Raw genomic sequence first — 9,697 nt, 5'->3', positions numbered from 1 at the left:
TTTAAATTATCTTCCAGTTCTACTGTTAAGATCTTGCCAGTTGTTTGAGGCTGATCAGGAAGAGTGGAGATGTATCCTTATATTTTTCACGAGGATTTTTGCAACTGTCCTTATTTGAAGATTGGAAATAATCACGCATTTCACACCATTCTAATAAGATGGTACCCTGCCCTACTTCAAGTGACTGCTTTGACATTAGATTTTTGTCATCCCTTAACACAATTCTGTCATCACCAGGAAGTCCCTGTCTTACAAAGGTGGAAACAAAATGTCAACCAAAGGGTCCAAAAAAACAAAAAAACAAAAACAAAAACAACCCAAAAAACCTCAAAACGCCATTAATAAAAACCAACTTTGAGATAGGTTCAAAGAAAATTAAAGGTAACTATAAATGGGCAGGTAGAATCTTAGTGGAGAAATAGAAATTATAAAAAAAAAAAACGGAGTGGAAATTCTAGAACTGAAACAGCAGCTTGTATTGAAAGAGTGAGCTTAAAGACTAATCACCTCTGGTCACCCTGCTTTCCATGTTATCATTACTTTTGTGCTCACTGGAAATATTCACACACTTTCCATACCATTGCAAGGCTTGCCCCATTTACCTATCAAGAGATGCATGGGTTTTCTGTGCTCTCGGATACCTCAAACCTCTCTGGGATCTGGGGTGCAGGGCCACATTATCTAGGAAACTCCAGTGTTCACATCTAAGCTAACTCTTTTTCTTTTGAACTTCCCCTTCTCTCTTTCACAGCTTGTGGACCCAGGTGGGGAAGAAGTAGGACAACTTTACTCTTCCTCATCTCTGACCTAAGTCTCCTCTACCTAGGTCTCCTCTACTCCAGTCTTTCAAAAGTCCTAAGCCAAACATTGTGTTCTGTTACATTGTTCTTTCTTTGAGGCAGTTAGCATAGCACACCCTAGCTGCTGCTAAAACTAGGCAAAGAGCTCACTTATCAGCCAAGTACTGGGCAAAAAAATTCACAGGTTAATATGTCAAATTGTAACATTTACATTCACCTAGGTGTGTGTATATCCGAGGCTTGGTGAGACTTACTACAACCTCATAGGATTGTTTGAGAAACAATTTGATAAAGTCTTTGCAAAACCTGGGTCAATACAAAGTGCTTTACAAACGGATGTAGGAGTACAACAGTTCTCTTGTCTTTAGACAGGAAATATCACAGCTGCTTATTAGCTCCAGGAGTTCGATCAAATGAGTCACTCCAATAATGTCAGGAAGGTAGATTGCCTGTGATTCTTATTTCTTGTCTAAGATTGATAGAGAACAAAGAATCCAATATAGTAATGAAAATTCTCTTTTCTGAGAAATGTTGCCTTCCAAGGACAAAACCAACTACAGGGCAGAAAACCACACATAACACAAGAATAAGGCTATAGTTATTCAGCTTGTTTGTATAACGTGGCAACTCATTACAGAAATTTTGGAAAAAATAGAAGGAAGCAAAAAGTCATCTATGAATGTGTATCCTTTGAAAATGACCACTCTTAACATTTTGATGTGTTTCTTTCATTTTTTATTCTATGCATTTTTTGTTTTCATGGATGTGATAATATTGTATCTAAATTTTTCTGCACTGTATTTTTAAAAAACTTAAAAGTAGGGGCACTTGGGTGGCTCAGTCAGTTAAGCGTCCGACTTCAGCTCAGGTCATGATCTCACAGTTTGTGGGTTTGAGGCCTGCTTCAGGTTCTGTGCTGACAGCTCAGAGCCTGGAGCCTGCTTGGGATTCTGTGTCTCCCTCTCTCTCTGCCCCTCACCTGCTCATGCTCTGTCTCTCAAAATAAATAAATCAACATTAAAAAATTTTTTAAAAAGTATAAAGTATATTGAATAGCTTATATTACAACATGCATTAAAGGCCTTTGAAAATGTGCGTGCTCTGAGATCCAGAAATTGCACTCTAGAGATCTATAATCCATTATTTATTCATTCAGCAACAATTTATTAAGGCATATATTTACTGAGGCAGCACAGTATAGTTTTCAGAGCAGGGGTTCTAGAGTGAGATTGCTTTGGTTTTAAGTTTTTATTTAAATTTCAGTCAGTTAACATACAGTGTTATATTAGTTTCAGGTGCAATATGATTCCGTACTCCCATACATCACTTGGTGCTCATCACAAGTGCATTCCTTAATCCCCATCACCTATTTCACCCATTCCCCACCCCTCCGGTAAACATAAGTTTGTTCTTTATAGTTAAAAGTCTGTTTCCTGGTTGGTCTCTCCCCCCCCCCCCCCGCTTTGCTCATTTGTTTCGTTTCTTAAATTCCACATATGAGTGATATCATATGGTGTTTGTCTTTCTCTGACTTGTTTCACTTAGCATTATTACCCTCTAGTAGATCCATCCATGTCATGGCAAATGGCAAGATTTCATTCTTTTTTATAGCTGTATAATATTCCATTGTGTGGTTGTGGGTGTCACACACCCACCACATCTTCTTTATCCATTCATCAATCGATGGACATTTGGACTGTTTCCATAACTTGGCTATTGTAGATAATGTTGCTATAAACATTGGGTGCACATATCTTTGAATTAGTATTTTTGTATCCTATGGATAAATATTTAGTAATGTGATTGCTGGATCATAGGGCAGTTCTATTTTTAACTTTTTGAGGAACCTCCATACTGTTTTCCAGAGTGGCTGCACCAGTTTGCATGCCCATCAACAGTGAAGAGGGTTCCCCTTTCTCTGCATCCTCGCCAACAACTATTGTTTCCTGGCTTGTTAATTTTAGTCATTCTGACTGGTGTGAGGTGATATCTCATTATTTTGATTTGCATCTCCCCGATGATGAGTGATGTTGAGCATCTTTTCATGTGTCTGTTCGCCATCTGGATGTCTTCTTTGGCAAGATGTTCATGTCTTGTGCCCATTTTTAATTGGATTATTTTTTTGGGGGGGGGGTGTTGAGTTTTCTGAGTTCTTTGAATTCAAATTTTAGTTCTGTCGTTAGGCAAGTTATCTTACTTCTATGCGTCTCAATTTCCTCATCTGTAGTATGAGGATAATAATATGACTTACACCTTTAAAGCCTGTGGTTGAACCGAGGGCCTGGCCCATACGAAGCACTCAGCAGGTGCCAGCTGTTTTATAATAGAGCCAGGTCCTGAGAGATGCTAATATAGTCCCTGCCCTAAAGAAGCTTATAATCAGATAATAATAATGAAAAGACTACCATTTTTTAAGGGCTTCCTATATCCCCCAAACTGTTGAAGGCTTCATACACATTTCATTAATTTTTATAACAATTCTATAGGAAGGGTCACAGAGAGCCTTGTTTTAGGGAGGAGCAAACAGATGAGGCTAAATACTCAAAGTTGTAAATATAAGAAGTTCCTTTCATTACCTTCTATACGTTGGCTTTAGGAACTAACTTAAATGTCAAGTAAAAGGAAGTTATGTAGGGGCTCCTGGGTGGCTCTGTCAGTTAAGCGTTAAGCGTCTGATTTTGGCTCAGGTCATGATCTTGTGGTTTGTGGGTTCGAGCCCCGCATCCGGCTCTGTGCTGACAGCTCAGAGCCTGGAACCTGCTTCAGATTCTGTGTCTCCATCTCTTTCTGTGCCTCCCCTGCTTGCACTCTCTCTCTCTCTCAAAAATAAAACATTAATAAAAAGGAAGTTATATAAACACATTAGGTGTATCTATTCAATGAAGTATTACACAACTATTTAAAAATATACCTCTGCATTCATTGACATGGAAGGTGTCTACAATGGTTAATGAATGAGGAGACTCATACAGTTATTTCTGTAAAAATAAACACTTAAACCAAGATATAGTGAACTTTTCATAGAAAAATAGGTTCCAGTATGTTCTCCCCACTGTTATCTCTTTTATTTTATTTTAAAGTAATCTCTACGCCCAATGTAGGGCTTGAACTCATGACCCTGAGATCAGGCTGCGTGCTCTACCAACTGAGCCAGTCGGATGCCCCTCTACTGTTATCTCTTTTTTTTTTTTTTTTTTTTTTTTAATTTTTTTTTTTTCAACGTTTTTTATTTATTTTTGGGACAGAGAGAGACAGAGCATGAATGGGGGAGGGGCAGAGAGAGAGGGAGACACAGAATCGGAAACAGGCTCCAGGCTCCGAGCCATCAGCCCAGAGCCTGACGCGGGGCTCGAACTCACAGACCGCGAGATCGTGACCTGGCTGAAGTCGGACGCTTAACCGACTGCGCCACCCAGGCGCCCCTCTACTGTTATCTCTTTCCACAAAGATTAAACTTCCTTAATCTTCAGTCCTATTAAAGGGTCAATGCTCAACTTAAGAATAATGTTATCACCTTAATAAATAATATTTAAAACCTATTATATCAGTTATTTATTTCTGTGTAACAAACCACTCCAAAACTTAATGGCTTAAAGCAGTCATTTTATTTTGTCACGATTTAGTGGGTCAGTAATGTTGGGCTAGATGGATTTAGGTGGTTCTTTGCTGGTCTGGTCTGCCATCATTCTCGTGCCTAATGCCATCTGGTGGCTAGACCGGGGAGTGGCTGGTGTAGGAAGACCCGGCTTGCAGGCCTTATCTCATTTTCCTAGAGTCTAGCCTGAGCTGGCCCCTGTGGTGGCATGGTGTTCCAACAGGGAGCAGGTGGAAGCTGTGAAGCCCAGACTGGGAGGTTCACAGCATCATCTCACCATGTCCTATTAGTCCAAGTCCCAAGGCCAGCCTGGATTCAAGGGCTGGGAAGTAGACTCTATCTCCTGACTCCTGATGGGGGAATGTGTACACGGGAAGGAGGAATGACTGCAGCCATTTTGCAAACCATCAGCCACTTCTAGTATGAACTCTATACTAACTATAGCTACTATTTTAACATAATCGTTTTATGTTAAGATTAAAACAAATAGTGGGTGCCTGAGTGGCTCAATCGATTGAGGGTCCAACTCTTTCTTTTTTAAAAATTTTTATTTATTAACTTTGAAAGAGACAGAAAAATGAGCAGGTGGGGGAGGGGCAAAGAGACTGGGAGACAGAGAATCCCAAGCAGGCTCTGCACTGTCAGCCCAAAGCCCAACACGGGGCCTGAACGCATGAACTGTAAGATCAAGACCTAGGTTGAAACCAAGAGTCAGACACTTAACCAGCTGAGCCACTCAGGTGCCCTGAGGGTCCAACTTGGGATTTCAGCTCAGGTCATGATCTCACAGTCATGCAATGGAGCCCCACATCAGGTTCCACGCTGAGTGTGGAGCCTGCTTGGGATTCTCTCTCTCTCTCTCTCTCTCTCTCTCTCTCTCTCTCTCTCTCCACCCCCCCCACCCCTCCCTCACTTGTGCTCTCTCTCTCTCACTCTCTCTCTCTCCCCAGTCTAATATTAGAAACAATAAAAAATGAAACCAAAAGCATTACCCAAAGAAAATTCTACTCCTTGACCATGCTATCATACTTTGAGTTCTGCCACTACTAGAAAGTAGTGTTAATCTGACATAATTTTAAAAAGAAGTGACAGGGGCGCCTGGGTGGCTTGGTCGGTTGGGCATCTGACTTCAGCTCAGGTCATGATCTCACACTCCGTGAGTTCGAGCCCCGTGTCAGGCTCTGTGCTGACAGCTCAGAGCCTGGAGCCTGTTTCAGATTCTGTGTCTCCCTCTCTCTCTGCCCCTCCCCTGTTCATGCTCTGTCTCTCTCCATCTCAAAAATAAAAAAATAAACGTTAAAAAAAATTTTTTTTAATTAAAAAAAAAAAAAAAAAAAAAGAAGTGACAAATGAGTCATCTTATGCCCTGGAGGTCTGGACACTTCCATTTCTGATCCCTGCACCCAGTACCCAACACATAGTATCACAAACTATGAAATACCATCTCCCCACTCTCCCTTCTTCCTTGTTTCTACTTTTTCTTTTCTGCTGTCTTCTCACATCAAATCCAGAAGTAGGAGAGAGAAACTGACTCAAGAAGGATATAAGAGGAAAATGTGATTCATGGGGCACCAGGGTGGCTCAGTTGGTTAAGCGCCAACTCTTGGTTTGGGCTCAGGTCATGATCTTAACCGTTTGTGAGTTCGAGCCCCATGTAGGGCTCTGTGCTGACAACTGCTTGGGGTTCTTTCTTTGCCCCTTCCCTGCTCACACTCTGTCTCTCAAATAAATAACCTTAAAAGAAAAGAAAATGTGACTCATTTTCATTATGTGGGGATATATTGACATATCCTGTGATTTGATATTAAATATTGTTGTCACAGGGGGTGTGTTCTGTTATAGTCATAATTGTTTTAAAGGAAAATTCATAAGATCACTGCTGACTTGTTTTCTCTTTTCCATAGCATTTATTGATTTCAGTATACCACATAATTTAGTTATCTATTGGGTTTTTCTTGTTAAGCACCTCCCTCTGATAGACTACCAGTTCCTAGGGAGGGAAGGGATCTTTGTCCCTTTACTTCACTGGTGTGTCCCAAGGATTAGAACTGTGCCTGGCATATAGTAAGCACTCAAAGATTATGTGTTGAATGAATAAAGAGGACCTGGTAGGCTGGACCAGTGCTGCTGAGAAGTCTAATATCATGAGTGCAGAGAAGCAGGAACTGACTTTTGCAGGAGGGGTGACTCTGCTGAGAGCACTTTTAGTGGAGTTGTGGGGAGAAAAACCTGGTCTAAGAGGAGTGTGGGGGGAGGATGGGGAGAGAACCATAGGTGAGAAGGGGAACAGCAGTGAAGACAACATCTTGGATGAGTCTGGAGAGCTACGAGGGGTGCTGAGAAATTCAGTGGTAGCAGAGGGGTGATGGGGTCAAGAGAAGTCTTCTATCTAAAATGGGTGATACTATATAGATGGAAATCACACGTAGAGAGAGAGAAAAAGATGATACAAAAGAGAAAATCGGCAATTGCCAGTGAAACAGCTTAAGAATCTTGAGAGAAGCAGGATTTAGGATGCAAGCAGAGGCATGTCATAAAGGAGAGCAGGCACATTTCTTCCACTGAGGCTGGATGGAAGTCAGGGTGTGTGGACAGAGACGCAGGTACATCAGTGGAATCAGCTAGAAGGACAAGGAAGTTGTCCGAAAGAGAAGGATGAAGAAGTGTTGGCATTTTCAAGTGGAAATAATATGTAATTACCTTCTAGAATGGGAAAGTGCATTTACTGGGAAAGTGGTTGCTTATATTAGAATAGGCTGTGGTGAAACTTGGCGTTTGTAAGGGCGGCATTCCATCCTCCCCATCCAGCTGGTTTTGCAGCCCATTGATCTCCCTCTCAATGAATGGCGTCATTGCCCATGCAGTTGCTTAAGCCAGAAACCTGGGGTCATCTTTGCCTCTTCCCTCTCCATTGACCTCTATATGTAAATAATCACAAAGCCTGTTTGGACACTTTTCCGATCTGTCCCCTTCTATATCCACTTGCACTTTCTTACATCTGGTTATCTAATTATCTGGTTAGACTGAAGGTTAGGAAGCTTCCTAACTGGTTTTCCAGGCCCTAGTCCTGCTCACCTCGGTTCTGTTCGCCAAACTGTAGCCTGATTCCGAAGAGGACATGTGATCATTACACTCCCCTACTCCGTGTCTTCTCACTGCCTCAGGTCAAAGTCTAAATTCTTCAGCTTGGTATATAAAACCCATCCTGCCCGGGCTCCTGCCCTCTCTCTGAAGACAAAGACAATAGGAGAAGAGACAGCAGCAACACAATTTTTTAAGTTATGCAGATGGGGCACCTGGGTGGCTCAGTCGGTTGGGCATCCGACTTCAGCTCTGGTCATGATCTTGCGGTTCGTGAGTTCGAGCCCCACATCGGGCTCTGTGCTGACGGCTGGGAGCCTGGAGCCTGCTTGGGATTCTGTGTCTCCCTCTCTCTCTGATCCTCCCCTGCTTGCACTTTGTCTCTGTCTCAAAACTGAATAAAGATTAAAAAAATTTTTTTAAAATAAAAGGATACAGATAATGGCCAAAAACTTACTGATTTGGCAGGCCAGAGAGAAATATGTTATGATTATGAATTGTTAAGTGGACAAAGGTAAAAAATTGTTTATATGAGTCAAAACACAGCTATGTAATAAAGAATGTTGCCTAAATTAATGACAGATGGGGCACCTGGGTGACTCGGTTGAGAGTCTGACTTCAGCTCAGGTCATGATCTCATGGTTCATGAGCTCAAGCCCCGCATTGGGCTCTGTGCTGACAGCTCAGAGCCTGGAGCCTCTTTGGATTCTGTCTCCCTCTCTCTCTGCTCCTCCCCTGCTCACACTCTGTCTCTCTCTCTCTCAAAAGTAAATAAACATTAAAAATAAGAATAATAATTAATGACAGAGAAGAACATTGGCAAAAAATACTAAGCATAAAGTGAGGACTAGGATAGAGCCTAGAGGAAGTAATACCATCTGTAAAACAGAAGTTAAAAAAATATGTCAAAATAGGGAGCCCAGCCACTGCCCAAAGTTGCAACAATTGAACATGAAAGAGCATAATTATTTAGTGGATTTGATAAAATTCATGTGTTTATATAAAGATTTTAAAAAGAGAAAGTTAAAAGAGAACTCATAAGTCATCATTTGAGAGGGCTTATACATTGCCTTCTTACTTTGACAATTGGTAACTAAAGATACTCAAGTAGTTATCCAACTTTTCCTGTAATAAATATATCTTTTGAGTAACGAAATAGCCCCAACTGATGAAGGAAAAATTCTATTTCACAGAAGAATGCTAGCCAAGAATGTAGAAGGAATGACAAGATCAGAAAATCATCACTGTCCCCTTTATTAAAATTATTGATTTTGAAAAAGATGTTCAGTTGCTATGAAAACACTTAGGTGGGGGCACCTGGGTGGCTCAGTCAGTTAAGCTCCCGACTTCAGCTCAGGTTTGATCTCACAGTTCGTGAGTTCAAGCCCCGCATCAGGCTCTGTGTTGACAGCTTAGAACCTGGAGCCTGCTTCGAATTCTGTGTCTCCCTCTCTCTCTGTTCCTCCCCCGCTCATGCTGTTTCTCTCTCTCCTTCAAAAATAAATAAAAACATTTTAAAAAATTTAAGAAAACACTTAGGTGTATGATTGCTGGGAACCAGACATTCGTATAAGGACAAAAGTAATACCACAGATGTCATTTTATTATTCCAAAGCATACAAAGGTATTAATGCTCAAACTCTTACCCTAACCCAGGGGATAGGGTAGCAATCAGTTCATATGTTATAATAATGTTCATGTGTAAAATATGTAATAACATATATTGATAATATATTTTCTCTGACATGATAAAACTGCAGCATGAAGTACAATATCAATTAATATATTCTAGCTAAAATAAAAACTTGAATCCATCTAGCTTTCAGATCAGGGCTTGAAGAACAAGTTGAATGGTGGGACAGCGTGGCAAGCAGACAAACTCACAGAGGGGACAACTGGGTCTCTTCAACAAGTAAGAGTCATCGAAAGAAAAGATAGGGACTGTGCTAGATTCAGACACTTAAGGGACACAATGACCAGATGCAAAGCACGGTCCCCAGTTGGGCTGTCATTTGGACAAATGAACTATAAAGGTCATTTGGGAGCAAACTGTGGAATTTGAATCTGGAGTAGGTGTTAGACAAGATGAAAATGTGCTGATATGGAAAGTTGGGAAACCTTAAGTAAAATAAGCAGATAGCAAAACAGTCAGCAGATAACAGTCTCATTTTGGTCATACATACACACACACACACACACACACACACACACACAAATCTGG

At 41.1% G+C, this 9,697-nt stretch overlaps 1 protein-coding gene across 1 annotated transcript in view; it reads right to left on the bottom strand.

Moving 5' to 3' along the window:
* Window positions 1-9,697, bottom strand: part of PTGDR (prostaglandin D2 receptor) — a 60,548-nt gene that overhangs the window by 16,029 nt on the left and 34,822 nt on the right. The gene's annotated exons all lie outside the window — the stretch shown is intronic.

The sequence above is a fragment of the Neofelis nebulosa genome, chromosome 7 (genome assembly GCF_028018385.1).
Source record: "Neofelis nebulosa isolate mNeoNeb1 chromosome 7, mNeoNeb1.pri, whole genome shotgun sequence".
NCBI lineage: Eukaryota > Metazoa > Chordata > Mammalia > Carnivora > Felidae > Neofelis > Neofelis nebulosa.
Note: the sequence above shows the minus strand (reverse complement) of the source record. Positions and strands in the feature narration are given on the sequence as shown.